The 17,328-nt window shown below is 50.6% G+C and overlaps 1 protein-coding gene across 3 annotated transcripts in view; it reads right to left on the bottom strand.

Annotated features, from left to right (window-relative positions):
- The window catches only part of GDPD5 (glycerophosphodiester phosphodiesterase domain containing 5), a 156,009-nt gene extending 143,044 nt beyond the window's left edge, over positions 1–12,965 (bottom strand). The window contains exon 1 of one of the 3 annotated variants that reach the window (XM_068691458.1): positions 12,718–12,965. The gene's annotated coding sequence lies outside the window, so the exon portion shown is untranslated. Of the gene's footprint in view, positions 1–8,661; positions 8,791–12,717 lie in introns of those variants that run through there. The other 2 variants (XM_068691706.1, XM_068691536.1) reach the window with 2 other exon arrangements.
- Positions 12,966–17,328: the final 4,363 nt, after the last annotated feature.

Below are 17,328 nucleotides of genomic sequence, written 5' to 3'. Positions count from 1 at the left end.
ACACAAGACCCAATGCCTCTTCTCCCTGGATAATCACTTTCAGATGCCTTCATCTTGCTGGGTAGGAAGGACTCAGAGTTCTCCAGTTCCTCTGAGCAAACATCCCTCTTGAGGCCAAGGGAGAAGAAAAGCTTCCAGACCACCAGCTACCCAAGGACAGAACTGCTCCCAGTGATCTCAGGAAGGTCAAAGCAAACATTTGCCATGAGTCTCAGGACAACTATTTACTCATAACATCCCACAAAGCCCCGTTCCCAGTTTACACCATTCTTCGGTCATCTGTAATAGAAAATAATTGGCCACAGGATAGCGTTGGTAGGAAGAAAGGAGCACGTTCCCTGTCCCCAGCTCTCACGTAGGTTGATGAAACCACACAAGGAGCATCAGGCAATCTTTGGGAAGGTCAGAGACTGATACAACCACAGGACTGCAGTAGAGCTAACCTTATAGAATAACACCATGGAAGTAAAAACATCCCAAAAACATTCCCCTTCTTTCCACAGGAAGATTAGCATTGAGGGTCACCGTGTTTTAAGCTTAAGAAAATCCCATCGAAGGGATTTTAACCCACCCAGGGAATAAATACATTAACACCCACAGCAGTAATCCCCAACACTTCGTTGTACTACTCATGCAAAGCAGGCATCATCTCCCCTGGAAGGGGAGAAAACCCAAGCTCAGGCATGAAGGATGAAGGACTTTCACCTGCAGAAGCAAGACCATCAATGTTTTTTAGTCCCAACAGTCCTAAGATTTCTGCCCAAGCCCACAGGGCTCTGTGTTTGCAGCAAAGAGCCTGAAGCACGTTGTTTGCACTTCACTCTGTCCCCAGCTCATCTCCACTGCTTCCCACAAGAGATGCCATGCCAGTGCTTTCAGTGTCCTCGTCACACAGCAAGGTTTTTCCTGAAGGAGATGCTGGACTGAAGCAGTAGGATATTAGTTTTCATGCTGCCTGTACCATCTGTGCTGGAACTGCAGAGCAGAAAGTTGTATTTTTTTTTTTTTTTTTTTCAGGTGGTGAAGGGAAAAAAATAAAATCAAGACCAAGCCATTTTTGTGTAGATGTGCATTCAGACAAGTCCTGCTCATCCTGCCCAGCAAATTCTGCTGTTTTGCAAAATAACTTCCAGAAAATAAAATTTCTTAAGCAGGTATTAGCAAAAGACAACAACTCGAGCAGGCCTCCAGCGCCCGAGAGCTGCAGGATGGCACAAAACCCATGCCACTACGGCACTGAGATCTTTCAGCCCTATAAACCCCCACATATTTTACGGTTCCACAGAAGGAAATGACAAACCCTATTTGGCCATCATTTACAACATTAAAAGAGGCTAGAGGATCCAACTCTGTAGCTGCTTTAAATGCTAGAACAGGAAAATGATTTAAATCAAGCCCTCGTGTTTCATGGCAAGGAAAGGATTTATTACCACTGGGACACAACATTTTCCCCACGTGCAGGTAGTTGCTGCTTTTCCAAGTCTCCCACCTGGCAGCAAGCCTTGGGGAGAATCCAGACATCTCGTATCCACTCACCAAGCATCCACAGCACGATTTATTTGGAAGCTCAGCCACTTGCAGCCGTATTTATTTTTTAATACCGGCTACATTGCCTCAGCCCAGTGCTTCCCCTCAACAGCTCTGCCATTTAGCAGGCATTAAACTTGATGGTGCATGAGACATAACAGGGTTTTACTCACACCCCTGTAAAAGAGCTGGCTCGGTAGAACTGACAGCCACAAGTGTTTGAGGCAATATTTATCTCATACCTTTCCTTCCAGAAAAAAAAAAAAAGCCAACCCTTTGCAACCAAACATATGGGAACTGTCACCCCAAAAAAAAATAAATTAAAAAAAGGTGAGTTTGGGAGCAGAACAGCACATCAGCTTCAGGCAAAGCTGAACCACAGCGATGTGTTTAAGGGCAGGCAGCTAAAGTTAGCAGTGGCAGAGCTGAGCCATGTGCAAGGAGGGTGTAAAGTCCTGATTTTTGGTCAAGCACTTGGGTATTCTCCAGAAACAGCAGCCCTCAGACAAGGGCTTTCCTCTCCAGTAAACTCCATAAGCCTTTAAGTAGTTATCTTCTGGAGCTTTATAAGGTGCTGGAGGGAAAAAAAAATAGAGAATAAAGACCACCACATGAACACAAAGTTGTGCTGAGATCCAAATCTGATGCCAGCACGTGGAAGGTTTGAGGGTGACGGTACACAACCTGGACATTAAGCTGTTTGCTGCCTCCTATCACCACTTATCTTCTTTTCCTTCTAGACCTAACCCCAGGCTCCACAACCACCTTCCCTCAACGCAAAATGCCATTTGCATGTTCCGTCTGCTCCATTTAAGCAAGAGAAATTTCACAGGAGATGCCGCCTTAAGCACAAGGTCTTTGAGATGTAATAAGTGCCAATAGATGTTCTTTATCCCCAGCTTTATAACATTTCGAGTCAGTTCTGATGTAACTGTTAGTGCATTAATCCTGGTAGAAAGCAGATGGTTTCTCTATCTGGTACTGGACTTGGATAGCCCCAGGAACTCACATTTCCACTTATTTTAACTCTGGCCTTTTTTTTTTTTTTTTTGATTACGTTGCTAACACAACACTGAGTTAGAAACAGTAGACGCTGTGTTAAATCCTGTTAGCTGATTACACAGCTGAGCAGCAGCAAGTGTTTGCTGAAACACTGAACCCAACCGCCCGATTTGGGAAGCCGACGGTCACGCTGACCTTGTGTGTAACAGCAACAAGTGTTTGCTCCTGGTTTTGTCTGAATGCCATCTCCTCCAGCAGCTCAGACTATCTGCAGCACCGCCAGGGCTGACATTCCTTGAGCAAGCACCCAAAATCCTGGAGCACGGCTTCATAGAAAGCCAAATATTTCTGGTGGCAGAAGTACTCGTGCTATCTGGTTCCAACCTCCAGGCTCCATCCCTCCCAGGGAAGGAGTTTTGGGGAGGATGGAGATGAAAGGCCTCATTTCTTTGTGCCAAAAGGGAAAAAGGATATTTCTGAACAGCTGATTGCACCACTCCCCTGTACAGCAGATATCACACCTCCCTCCTCAGGAGTTTAGCCCAGAATTAATTCATATTTTTAGAGAGAAACCACGGGCATCCACCCTCTGGAGAAGGCCACAAGTTGCAAATCCCAAGAGAATGGAGAAGTTTGCGTACAGATGGAGTCAGCTGCCCAAATCAGGACAAGACCTGCCCGTGCTCAGACTACAGCCTCTCCACTCATCTCGGTACATCTGGGCAGCACATGGGAATTAAGCACTTCTAAATCAAGGTGGGAACCAGGCAATTCCTGGTCTCCATCCACACCACTGTACCCTTTCAGCCCAGGTTTTCACCACCCCTGCAGGTGCCCTAAAAGAGCATCAAGTCAAATCGGAAGATTTGTCCTCTCTGCACTGGCATTCAAGTCACACAAAAGCACCAGGAGCTCTTTCTCCAAGCACAGAGCAGCCCAGCAAGATGCAGGAGGAGGAGGAGGAGGATCCCTCGATTTAATTCAAGCCCACACTGTGACCAGCTACCACCTTCCTCTATCAGCAGCCAGCTCCTTACAGGCACAAACCTGCAGGGCTGTAACCAGCTGGCTGCAGGCAAGCCAAACCCTTGGCCACTTCACAAGCCTCATTCCCCAGATTATTCCCTGCCTTTAAAAAAAAAAAATAAAGCACATTTCAGCAGGACTTACAGAGCAGCAGTACTTCAGTGCAATTCCTCATTGAGCATTTCTCCTAAAGGACCCGAAACACCCACCTCTCCCGAGCCTGGCTGATCCGTAAAGTTTTAATAGGGCCGATAAGCTCCCGGCTGGAACAGCTCTTGCGCACAGCAAGTTTTATCTGCTGCAGAGCACACTTGTTGCCGAGCCTCTTATCGCCACTGCAAATATCAGCAGAGATAGAGAGCAGCACGTAATGCCCATGGAGGGAAGCTGCAGAAATGCAAGCGGACACGTTGTTTTTTTGACAGTTTTCCCCAAGTTCATGACCTCCTCACCCCAAGGTACCCCCAAGCTCCGCAGCAAAGTCATCAACATCCAAACCACAAGGAGAGGAGCAGGACAGCCACCAGCCCTTAAGCCAGCAGTCCAGATTCATCTCTCCAAGGAACCCTCAGCTGAGCTGCAAATGTCAGGGAAATAAGGAAAAAAGACAATATTTTCCTTATGCCTGGAGGGAAGAAGCCACAAGAACTTAAGCAATGGTCCCGTGGCTCTAATACAGCACTCACCACTACCAGATTATTGCCCCAGAAGCTTGGATTTAAGGACTGTTGTGATATAAGGGTTTTTAGCATCATAAGCTGACGCTTTTAGAAGTAAAGGACCCCCTGGTCTAAGCTCGTTCTGCTCTTCGAAGGGGATCTGTAACTCTTCACATCCCTACAAGGCAGGACTTCAGGTTACAGCTTCGCAGTCAAGCTGCCAGGCTCCATTCCTGCTAACTAATCACATTCCCACTGCAACACAACGGCATTTAGCACATCGAGATAAAGCCACGAGGGGTTTTCAGGCCAGCAGGAGCCTTTACCTTCAGGTCACCGGCTCAAACCCAGCCTTGTTATTATCCAGCCGACCTCTGTCCACTCCTCCCACTCCCTCCCAGCACAGCACAGCCCGTTCTCCAGCTCAGGCATTTACCACCCCACACCAGTTGACAGAGGGGGCAGGTCACCAGCATCATTAAAGCTTCCCAGCATCATTTTTCAGCCATGCAGCTTGAGATCAGCATGCACAAAAGCTTTCCCAGCCTGTGAGATGCGTTGCAGCAGGCAAGTTTTTGCAACAGCCCCCCAGAAGTTGGGGCATATTTCCAATCAGCAACTTTTGGTGGAGCTAGAGTTGCATTATGACCCAGGACAAGAGCAAACCAAATGGGTTTGGAGGGCTGGAAACCCAAAACCTGTAGGAATCAACCTTGCATTCAAGATCGAACCCAAAAGTGGAGCAAGCAGCTTTGTTTTCAAGAGCTTCCTCCCCACGTTCTTCTTCCAGGGGAAAGAAATGGGTATGCTCAGGCTTTATCTGGATACCTAGGTGGGTGCATTTCTCCAAAAGCTCTGGCAGATCCTAGCTGGAGGCCATGTAATTTCATCTTCCCTAGGGATAAAAGAGGCACAGAAAGGCTCCTGCTTCCCCTAGATGCCAGCAGGGTGCTCTGCTCCTGCCCTTTGCTGGGATCCCCTCTCCGCTCCATCAGCCTCTGTGGGGTCAATCCCCATCGAGCCACAGCAGGCATGAGTGTTAGCTCCTTCCATGTTCTCCTGCCTATAAAACTGGCCGTTTCACTGCTTCCTTGTGCTCTTCACTGCCCAAAAATACCAATCTTGGCCAGCCCCTAACCAAGCACTAAGCATGTCCCCAAATGCCACAGGTGCCAGCAGACGTGGTGGCATCTGCAGCACTGCCTCCCACCCTGGTGGCACCGCTCACCTTCTCCCCAGCACCCTCTGATTTAAAAAGGGAGAGCAATTTTCCAGGCTAAAAGGAGTTGATGAAGTTTGGGCTGCCAGATACATCCACCTGGTTACAGACTGCTCGCAGCTTCCAGCTTGCTTCACTTAAGGACTTTCCACTAAAAAGCAGAAGGAAAAAAGGTTGGTAGATGCTAAAGCCTAGCAGCCATATGCAAGGAGCTCTGGAAGGGTTATTTTAAAGGGCTGACAAGCTAGGTGTTACAATCCCAGAATTATTAAGGCTAGAAAAGCCCTCCAAGATCACCTGGTCCAACCATCCCTTACCATCAATGTCCCCACCAAGCCCTGTCCCCAAGCACCACGTCCAACCTCTCCTTGAACACCCCCAGGGACGGGGACTCCCCCACCTCCCTGGGCAACCCGTCGCAAGGCCTGACCGCTCTTGCTGAGCAGAAATATCTCCTAATTTGCTGTGTTGACCCCACTGATAACATCAAGGAAGTCCAGCAGGTTCCTGCCTCCAGCAACGCTCCTGTGACAGCAGGAGAGATGCTCACCTCCCCAGGGAGGGCTTTCAGGAAGGGTTTGCACAAAAGCCAAAGACCCTCTTGCAAAGACCCCCTTCCAGCTCCAGTTTTGAGCTCATTAAATCAATTGCAACCACACGAACTCAGAAATAGAAGTTAAAATGCCTATAATGATGGCAGCTTTTACAGCTTCACCCAACCAGTCACCCTGTGCAAGGCCAGGACCAGAGCTGAAACCCCAGCACGTTGCAGGGCTGATAGGTGCAGCCACAAGGACGGATGCTTCCTTGGGTGCTGGCCTTCAACTCCACCCCTCCTGCCCGCGTTTTCAGGGACAGCAGCTCCCTTGCTATCACTATACAAGCAGATTTATTCCTCTTTGCAAAACAAAACTGCGCACGGAGGCCCTGCACAGTTTGTTTCAGCAACACACGTCTGTGCAGCAGCGTGACCTTGCGAGGCACAGAGACTTCCCTGACAGCTTAAGAGACACCAGAGCACGCTTTCCTCCCACCGCATTAACATTTTAACATACACAGCTGGCTTGCCCACGAGCACACCGCATTCCTTTAACGTACAGCTCGCAGAGCAAGAGCCCCGGGATGCAAACAAGAAACATCCTCATGCAGAGGGGGCGGGTTAGGAAACGCTCGTGATAAAGGGAAGCATCTCCAGCCAAGCTGTAAACCTTGCACTTTAAATCAGGCTTTTAATGAAGACGGCAAGCGCTCTGCATCAGTGATTCATTCAGAGCTAAGGTTGAGTTTTAGCCGCTTTGTTTTAACGCTGATGCTGTCTCCAGGCTCGGGGCGGGAGGAAAAGCAGTAGAAAGGAAGCAGAACTGCAAAAAGCTCGCAGGCTGCCAGACACCAGCAGCTTTCCAAGTTAACGCCAAAGCCCAAGCAGGGGGTAACTCACCCCAAAACATGGAGCCACCCTCCCCCGTGCATTTACAGAGCACATCTCGAGCATTTCAGGAGTCCACAGGATTGTGAACGCGGGGAAAATGTTAAATACATATTTTTAAATACATATTTTTGGTAAGCTTTTCGATACCTCTATAGAAGCTGGAGAACCAGGCTTTCAAGTTCAGCGTGGCAAGCGCAGAGCAATCCTTTGCGCTAAACACAATTTGCATGTTAACAGGAACAGGGCTAAAAATAGCAGTTTTGAGAAGCCAGGTCTCACCTCACCTCTCCGCTCGATGAATCGCAGGGCTCCCGACAACCCCAAACCCCCACATGGTTTACAAGGAGCGCTCAGCCCTTGTTACAGCACACAGCTCCAAGCCACGGACGGAGAAATCCCAACCCAAAAAAACTCCAGAGGAGGTTTGAGCAGCTGTTTAAGGTCTCATCGAGGAGATGCATGGATAACGAGCAGGCAGAGTGACACCACAATTCCCACCCTACCTGCAAACGCAATCACTGCTCCATCAGGTGAATGCATCGCCGACTTGAAAGCCTCAAGAAACTCTTCTACCCTGGGCTTTTGCCTCCAAGAAAGCAGTCGGGTAAGAGAGAAACAGGTTTTGTACACTCCTTGCCTCCCCCACAGAGCCTTCCTTGTCTCCAAAGAGCCAGAGGTCAAAGGGTTGGATGAGTCCTTCCGACACCAACAGCTGAGACACGCAGGAAATATTTTAATCCCAAGGAAAGCATTAATTACCCCTTGTTAAAAAAAAAGAAAAACAAACAAAATCCGCCCAAGTATCACAGCGAGACTTCACCGTGGAAAATCCTTGTAAACAAGCCTAAGCCCTTGGTATCCATCCCAAAGCCAGGGCGTTTGGGCAGGGTTTGGGCACTGGTGACACACACGGGGCACCTCAAAAGGGCCAAGCCTGCCCCTTAACACCACGCTTCCACCCTCACTGCAGGACAGCGAGCCCAGACACAGCCCCAAATCCCCTCCGAGCTCTTTCAGGGAGTGCTCCAGGATCCCCTCAGCTTCCCAACAGCCTCGCTCAGCCCTCGGTGCATCACCCTGATGGCCCACAGCCTTTGGGCACCGCGTCCCAACCAGTAACCGTATTTCTCTCGCTGACTCCCGCTCCAAAAAATTTAATCTTGTATTTTTCTAATGTAATCCTGACTTGACCAATGACTTGATTTGAGACTGAGGAAATACAATTTATGATGAGGTGACTGTCAACACAAGAGGTTCATCGATACAAGGCAAGTGGCTCAAGATCCAGTCTATTAGAGCAGCTCAAACACTCAGACACCAAACATCCACCACACCAGTCTATTACGCCTTTTTTAATGCCACATCCAAAATACCTGTTAAAGGAAACACTGGTTCTCACCTTGTGCTATTTCAATCAGAAGCAAGATGCTTTCCCTGAGCAACCTGTGCGTGTGTGAGCCCAAAGCTCAGCACAGCTAAAAACCAGCACCCAGACAGAACATTTCGGCACCATGCATCTGACCTCAGGCTGGGGGAGGAAAGTTTCACTTCATTTCGCCATGGGGGAAGGGAAACCCATGGAGTGGCTATCTTATAAAAGAGATTGTACAAGTTACAATGGCTAACAGAAACTGCAGGGATTTAAAAGAGAGAAACAAGGATTTAAACATTTGAAAAGGCAAACTTGCTTTAAAGGCAAAGCTGGAAGATAAAAGCTGCGTGAACACAGCACCACATGGTAAAACTGAAAGCGAAAGAGGCTCTTTTAAGCATTCCTGGAAACAAAAACACAAACTTACAGTCCATCACATCCAACTCCTCCAGGATGCAGCAGCTCAGACCCCGAGCACCGCACGAGGCTTTGCTGAGAACCCGGCTCCGAGCAGCACGGAGGACGCAGTGGTTGGAGAGCAGGAGGATTTGATTTTGTCATGGCTCAGGAATTACATCAAAACCAGCACGAGCTATTTCCCAGGAAGAGATTCGCCACCAGCAGGACTGCACACAGATAGGGGATGGAGCTAGTGCCCAGATTTGTGCATCATCTGGGGCGAGGCACGGCTTGCCTCTCTCCTACCCCCATCCCACCCTTCATCCGTGGGAAGAAGGAAAGAAAATTTCTTTTAAAAAAGAGCCCATTTCAGCAATACCTGGCGCAAGAGCCACAAAAACCAGCGCCAAAAACACATTCGCAAGAGGAACATTTCTCATCAAGCTGATCCTGCCCAAAGGCCAGACAGGCAAAAAGAGACAGAGCTCAATCAAGACGGGTAATGGATTCAGTATGTGCAAACACGCCGTGTGGCGTGATAGACCCAAGCACGGGAAGATTTCCCATTGCCACCCAAGAAGGTCCTTGTTTGAACACCCTTCGGGGGAACACGCCGTACCTTGAACCCCTCTCTTGGCAGAGGCGTTACACAAATATTTAATTACGTACAAAAATAAGGCTTTCGGGGGGTTATTGAGCAACGAGAGGCTATTTAAGCAAGCGTTCAGGCAGTTGTCCTGCCAGTATCTGTGGGTATTTTTGGAGGAAGTGGGGAGAACTCGGCAGTTAGCTACAGAGGAAAAAGCAGCAAAGCCAAAAAGCTGCCAGCCTGCAGCTTTTTCTTTTTTTTTTTTTTTGAAAGCAGAGCCATGCATTAAAGTCGCTGCACCTAATCACTGTTTATAGACGGGCTGGCAAGCAAAAGCAACGGCTATAAACAATCCTTTAAATCCCTTTTCCCCGCATCATGCACGGAATATGCCTGCAAAGGTCTGGTAAACACCGTCAGCGCCCTGCCGTGCACAGAGCATAGCTGGAAGGGAAATGATTTGTAGGGGAAGGAAGGAAGGGGAATGGGGCACTGGGATCCCACATGGGGACTGGGAATCGCACCCTGAGGACCCTCACAGAGCCCTGGGTGGGTGAAAAGGGGGCACCTCCGCGCAGGGCTGGGGGACAGCAGCAGCTCGCTGGTGTCACACTGCCCTCTTCTGAGCAGCAGGCACTGCTCAGCTCCATGCCCAGCTCTGTGCGGTGTCCCCGGGGAGCTACAGCCCTGGGTGACACCCTGGGACCTCAATCCTGAGTGACAAAGGCACAAGGAGAAGCCACGAGGCACTGCTCACCCTGGAAGCGCCATGGTTGGCATCGCAGAGCCCAAACCAGCCCCAATCTCCTCATGCAGCACCAGCGGAGTTGTGATGCCACCAGCAGAACCAGAACCTCCCCCAGCCCCATTTGGTCTCCTTGAGGTTTTAATTCCCACCTGGTTCAGCCTCTTTATGGCAGCAGCCAAGTGGTGGCCAGGTGGATCCCATCAACTTCATCTCCCTACAAGCTAAAAGGTGCAAAGCATCTCGTTACAGCACTTTTGGGCAGGAGCACAACCCTTTGGGGATATTTTCTCATGGAAAAGGGGTTTCAAAGCAGCATCACCCCCCAGGGAAAGCGTGCTGCTACACCCCGTGTTTGCAGGAGTCCTAAACACCCATCCACGTCCAACCCCAAAACTCTTCGCGTTGGCTAAACCCAAGCCACGACGCACAAGCCCGCAGCTGCACCGCAGCAATGCCATGAGTATTTCAAAGTGCAACCATCTCCTTTTATCTTCGCCCTCAGAAAGACTTAAAAGCCAGCTAAAGGACAATATTCCCTGCAGGTGCGTCTTTTAAAAGGGCACCCAGGTCTGACTTCCACCACCTGCGAGCACCGAAACACCTCGAAGCAAACAAGAAGGGGGAAGGAGCTGTTCCCTGCCAAGACCTTGACCTCAACTTAAAATATAATTTTATTGTAATGCACACTTAAAACAACCACAAAAGCACCCAAAATATACTGATTTTTGCACTGGGCAGAGTGAAACACTACAATAATCTTCATGCAGTTATCTACGATGAAATTTACCCAGCACTTTCTGGATAAAGGTGCAAGAAACACCCCCCGGCCCCGCAGATGTCTCAGTATCTCGCTACAACCTTCCTGGCTCATAACAGCGATTTGTTGCCTTGCTAAAAACTCAACCTTTTATCATTAATTCCCCGTCAGCAGCTTCTGAATCTACAGCCCGACACCGACTAAATTGATCGGAGCCGAACTCATTTTCTTTGCTTGTTGTCGAGGCACAAGACAAACATCAGTCATGCTTCGCCTTCAAGTGGAGAATTCATTGCAGGGAGGAGCGTAACGTGCAGAACATGCTTATTTAATAGAGAAAAAAAAAAAAAAAAGTACAGCTTGACAGAGACACCCACTCCAAAATTAACTCTGCCTCGAAGCAGAGCTTATTTTTGCTGCCGAAGCCGTACCTGGTGCATCACGGAGCAGCCGGGTGCCGCCGAATATCGGCTTGGAGACGCTTCAGGTCTCGGCGAGGGGAATACAGGTTAAAATAGCAACTTTTAAGGATGCACCATGTGGACAAAGGGTGTACGAGGCATTGACGGACTGCTTCCCGCAGCAATCTGACAGCCCACGAATGTGGAGGTGCCGGGTGAATCGCAAGGCAAGGAGCCCGCTGACTCCAGCTTTGCCCCAGCCACACCTGCCAGGAGCAAGCTGGCAATTTAGGAGAGGGAGAGCAGGTAGATGGCATTCAGTGCAGGATCCAAACCCAAAAAAAAAGCTCTTTAAGAAGCAGCCCTGGTGCTACTTTTGCTCGCTAACAAGCAATGCTTTGAATTTCCCGGAGGAGAAGGCAGAATCCACCCGGCGTGGTGGGGTTCCCCGTGCCCCGCGTAACTTCCTAACACAAAAAGCCCTGGGAGGGGGCTCACCGAGCGAGCACTCCTTTTCCTTCACACGGGGACAAAGAGCCAGCAAAGAGAACCGTAATTATTATTATTTTTTAATTTCACATGCAGCGTTGCTATGCTCATGTACCAGTTATCCCTCCCCAGCCCCAAAATCAACCACAAGACCACACAATTACAAGTAATAATAGTGGCTGTGCAAGCCCACCCCCCAAAAAAAACAAATCCTTGCGAGTTAGAAGAAACCTTTAAAAAAAAAAAAATGCTTTTTGTTGTTTTCTTTCTGGCTGAAGAATCCCCATTTCCATCTGGCCAGGGCGAAATTTAGCAGCTTCCACACCGGGAATTGCTACAACAGACCTTTTCCAGAGGCGAGCTCACATTTCCACTGCGACTCCTCAACGCCCAGTTTTCTAGGCAGCGAACACTCAGGACTAGCGAGAGAGAGCTTCCATAAAACAGGGACGGGATTTTTTTTTCCCTCTCCCCTTTTCCAGGCGAGCTGTCATTAAACCCGTTGGGGATTTTGCTTTCTCAGGATTTTACGGCACCGGACAAGCCCGGAGTGAAGCCCCAGGGCTGTGGGACGCGGCGGGTGGCATTATTTTGTGAGAGGTGGATAAAAATGAAGAGTTACCTGTAAAACAAGTATGGCCTAAAGGATACCAGGGGGGTAGCTGGATCCACACCCTGGAAGCTGGGGGGCTCCCGAGGAGCCGAGGGGGCACCCGGGCACCCATCCCAGGTGGGTGCCCACCCACGTCCCCCACCGCACGACAGCTCCCATCGACTCCCAACTTTGCTTGGGATGCTCCCAGCCAGGTGAGGTAAATATTTATTTACTTTTTTTTTTTTTTTTTTTTGGGGGGGGGGGAGCGCAGAGGGTAAGGAAGCGCATTTTGGGGGGAAAAAAATGCCTTTTGCCAACCCCGCAGCACCTTTTGGGTGTCAAAAGCTGTGCATTGGCCAAACCCCAACACCCCTCCAGGCTCAGCATCACCCCCCCGGGCACACCCTGCACCCCCGGGGCCGGTCCCAAGGCTTGAGGGGGGGGATACAAAAAGCCCCCCAATCCTCCCCAACACCTCCCCAGTCCAACCAGTCCAACCCTTTACCTGCTGCCACTGGGAAATCCTCCGTGTCGCCAAGGTGGGGTGGGATGGGGGGGGACACGGCCCCTGCCAGCGATGCCCCCCCGCTGTCCCCTTGCAGCGCGGGGGCTGGGGACAGCGCAGGGTCGGCAGGAGGGAGGTGGCACCGTCTTGTCCCTGTCCCTGTCCCTGTCCCCGCAGCCCGGCGCGGCTCGGCTCGGCTCCGCCGCCCGCTCCCGGGAGCGGGGCGGGGGCTGGGGGCGGGCGAGCTCCGCCCCGGACAGCGGCAGGAGGAGGAAGAAGAAGAAGAGGAGGAGGAGGAGGAGGAGGAAGGCTGCGCCCGAAAGCTGCCAGCCCCTTCTTAGTAGGGGTGCCCCTATGGGGATGCGGCCGGCTGCAAGCATCGGGGTACCCCCAGGGTACCCCAAGGTGCCCCCAGGGTGCAGGTTTGGGGGTTCCCCTATGGCCCTGAGACCCCCGAGGGGTTGGGGAAGCTTTGGGATGCTTGATCCCAAAGGGGTCAACCCCAAAAAAAGCCTAATCACTTAGCACTGAGTCCCCCCCCCTTCTTCTCCTGGGCAAGCCAGCCTTCCTCCACCCCCATCTTCCTCTGAAGCAGGAGGTCTGGAAATCGTCCGCCCCGGGAGCGATGCGCACACACACGCACGCACGCAGGGTGCAGCGAAAATAAAATCTTTTCCTTGGAAACCTTAAGCAAACGAGAGCAGAAATCCAGCCCTGTGCGCCCCGGGCCACAGCTAACTGGGCACCAGTAAATCCCCATTTGGCAGCGGGGAGCGGAGTGGCCGTAAGGGAAAACACTTCTAAGGGAAAGGAAGAAAAAAATCTGTTTCTGGGATATTTATATCAAAGGTGATTGCGTCCCAGAGCCTGCTCAGGGGGACGCTTTGCGCAACGGGGGGTTCCCATCCCAGCTGATGGAAGCAGCAGGGGAGCAGAGGAAAAGGGTCGGGCATGGATTTAGGGGTTGCAGCCTGCTGACGTCTCCTCCTCCTCTAACTGTGCCCTTTCCAACCCAACAATTATTTATTTTTTCCATCCTTTTCCATCTTGGTCTTCCCCTGCTCTCCCAAGCGTGCACCGCGGAGAGGTCCCCAGGACCTCACCTGCAAGCTCTGGGGGTCCCGGCACAGGAGGTGCACGTGGTAGCAGTTTGGGGAAAAAATGAGTGTTTTGATGAGTGTTTTGCTCTGCCTACACCATGCTCAGGATTTGTTTCCTGCACGCTGTGACAGCAGGGATGAATCAGAGCAGCCGGGGCTTGCTCCGAGCTGCCGGGTGCTGAGACCTGCTGAACTTTGTCCCCGGCGTCAGGTTTTAATGCAAGGTGGAAAACACCTGAAAGCAGCAGGTCCCTTTTTTTTTTTTTTTTTTTTCTGCAAATTGGCTGTTTTTCACCCTTTTGGCCCACGCTCTGAGCCAGCCCCAGAGCTGTGTATGGTGCAAAAGGAGACATGCTGCCAAAACAACACGCGAGGTGACAGACACCAGGCTCCTCTACCAGCACGGGCGAAGCCGACAGCTCACAAGCAGCTTTTCCAAAAAAAAAAAAAAAAAACAAGCTCAGAAATAACCCAAAAGGCTGCACCCTCCAGCAGGGAAACCTCATGGGGACGAGAACACAAAAGGGAAAAAATCAGACCCTAAAACCTGATCCGGAAAGACGATGGCTGGCCACATCAGGATAGGAGCGGGCTGGCATTGCATCTGGGAGCGCCTTGCAAACACCTTTCCTTTCCTCTCCTTCAGCTCTGCAGTTATCTTAAATCCTGGCGAAAATGCATCCCATGTGGGCACTTTATTCGCCTGCTTGCTGGCTGCTTTGAGGAGCTCAGGGATGTTTTTTCATGTTTTTTTTTTTCCCTGCGTGCAGGGCGACGGGGGACAGGCGCAGGTATTCGGAGGCACATAGCAGAGCCGTGACCGCAGCTCCTTGCGACTCTGCCAGGCTCTAAACAACCAGGATTACATTTTGCATGCTTGGGTGTCTGCCTAGGGATGGTCTCCTTGTAATTTCAGCAGAAATAGCTCGACCGTTTGTAAGATTCGGGGAAAACTATTTTCTTTTTTGGCGCTGCGGGGAAAATATTCGTATAACTCTTGAGGTTCCAGAAACTGCAGCTGCTCCCAGCGTCAGCCAGTAACTTGCTTTTCCCCGTCCCCGGGAACACTTGCTGAGTGAAATACCTCCGAAAAGAACCGCAGTTTGCACATTTTCAGGATTTTTTCTCCAACATTGCCAGTTGAACACGATGCAGACACCGGGGAGCATGCTGGGCTGGGCAAGGCTCCCTTTTCTGAGCAGCTGTGAAGGGAGGAATGAAGAGCAGCAAGCCCGGCCTCCCCCCAGCAAGCACGTCCAATGTCCAAACCTTCATGGATTGACCAAGGGAAGGAAATTTTTTATTGATTTTCGACCTCTTCTAGGAAAAGAAATGCAGTTTTGGAGTGGGAAAATGTTTTCTGGTTTGAATGTTCCCGATCCCATTTAGAGCCTGGAGTGCTGGGAGTATTTTAAATATCTCCTTTCGGCATGGCTGGGACTCTGCTGTGCTCATTCCTCACCGTGTAACCCCAGCGATGCTCATTTCAGGATGTTTTACCTATAAAACCTCATTAAAGCCCTCTTGCTCCCCCGGTGCTCACACTTTGCTGCATTAAGACCCAGCGAGGCCCCGATGCTTGGAGCCAGGGGCAAGTTTCGTTGGGCACGTTTCTCACCTTATCCCATAAGAGTTTTGCTATGTGCTTATGGAAAAGGATCATTTTTTGTGCCCCGTCCCTTCCTAGTAAGTCAGAGTATTTTGAGGTGTTGTCTTTTTGTGTTTTCTGCAGTGCTCAGAGGTGGGAAGGTGACCACAGGAAGGTTTGGGGAACGAGACAAGGTGTATGGTGAGCAGCACCAAGAAAACACAGAAATAGGAGAGCATTGCCTTAAAATAAAGTGGCTGCCTCTTACCTTTTGGGGGACAAGACCCTCAAAACAGCCACGTGTATGTGCCATATGCAGCCCGTACCCTGCTGCTGTTGGATTCTTCCAGTCAGTTTTGGGGACAGAGCAAGGAACAGCTCAGAAATTTGTGATGGCACTGATGCCCTGTTGGGATGGAGACCCCAAATGTCCTGTTGGAATGGAGACCCCCATGTCCCTTTAGGATGGAGACCCCAAATGTCCCATTGGGTTGGAGACCTCGATGTCCACTTGGGATGGAGACCCCAAATGTCCCATTGGGTTGGAGACCCCAATGTCCCCTTGGGATGGAGACCCCAAATGTCCCGTTGGAATGGAGACCCCAAATGTCCTGTTGGAATGGAGACTCCAAATATCCCATTGGGATGGAGACCACGATGTCCCCTTGGGATGGAGACCCCAAATGTCCCGTTGGGATGGAGACCCCGATGTCCTGTTGGATTTAAGACCCCAAACATCCCATTGGGATGGACACCATTGAGCAAGGGCTGGTTGTTAGCGTTGCCATCTCTATTTTGCAGAAGAAAAAAACAAGGCATGAAAAAAGCAAGGCCAAGCTCATCCCAAAACCTCCTGCCAACGCCATGCTGCACACGTCTGTCTGTCTGTCTGTCTGTCTGCCCGTCCGTGCGTGGCAGCAGAGCTGGTGGGAGGCAGACCCCACCACGGCATCCCCCAGCATCCGACCAAGCCCCGGGTGAGGGGAAGGAAGCGTGGCGAGGGACACGCTATTGTTCTGCTCCTGCCAATGCTCGGGGAACGCAGGACAAACAGGAGGGAGAGCTGCGTTTTCCTGTGTTTGTACTGCAAATATTTTCATTAAGGCGCTTTTTCTTAATTCTTTCTCCCGGCCTTTTTGCCTCTAATAAGGGCAAGGAGAGTTCTGACTGCTGGCATCCCCTCGGGCCCCATTATTTCCCCATAATAACAGCCGCAGGGAGAACTCGTGGAGCTATTTTGCTGTTACAAACCCTGCATTTCCACCTCTCCTTCACCCTTTTCTCTCCTCACTCCACCCCCACGAGCCCGCACCAGGCACCCAGCCCTGCAACGGGGGCAGAGATGGGTCTGGGAGCCCTGAATTGCTCAGGGGCTGAGAGCATGTGAATGTTTGATGTTACCCAGCAACTGGAGGCGAAGATATCGCGTGTCCGCTCAGCCAGGAAACACTTTGCCTGTTTGCACAATTGCTGTGTTTGCCTGCTCTGCGGCGGGTTAACCCCGAGCCCTTTCAGGAGGAGATAAGGTGAGGATGCTTAAATAAGAGGGAAGTCACTCGCATGGTTTATTCTTGCTTGTAAATCGGGTCCCAAACACCCTCTGTCTCCCCTAATTACTGCATGGAGAAGAACCTGTGGCCATGCAGATGGCCCAAGAGCCATGCAATAAATGGGATAACGTTGGCCTGGCACCGTCTGGAGGAAAGGATTGCAGCCAGAACAAAATGCTTTGTGGCACGTCATCGGCACAAATTTAGCCCTGAGCACATCTTCGCATAGACCAGAGGCTGCGAGTCAGCAACAAAGCTTCAATGGGGATGACAAATGAGCATTTTTTTAGCTGTTAGGGAAAAACAACCATGAAAAGTGATGAACAGAGGCAGAAGTCACCCCCTTGGACATCTATATCTCACTTTAGATGCT

This window comes from Anas acuta, chromosome 1, assembly GCF_963932015.1.
Source record: "Anas acuta chromosome 1, bAnaAcu1.1, whole genome shotgun sequence".
Lineage (NCBI taxonomy): Eukaryota > Metazoa > Chordata > Aves > Anseriformes > Anatidae > Anas > Anas acuta.
The sequence above is the reverse complement of the archived record's forward strand: the minus strand, read 5'-3'. Positions and strand labels throughout refer to the sequence as shown.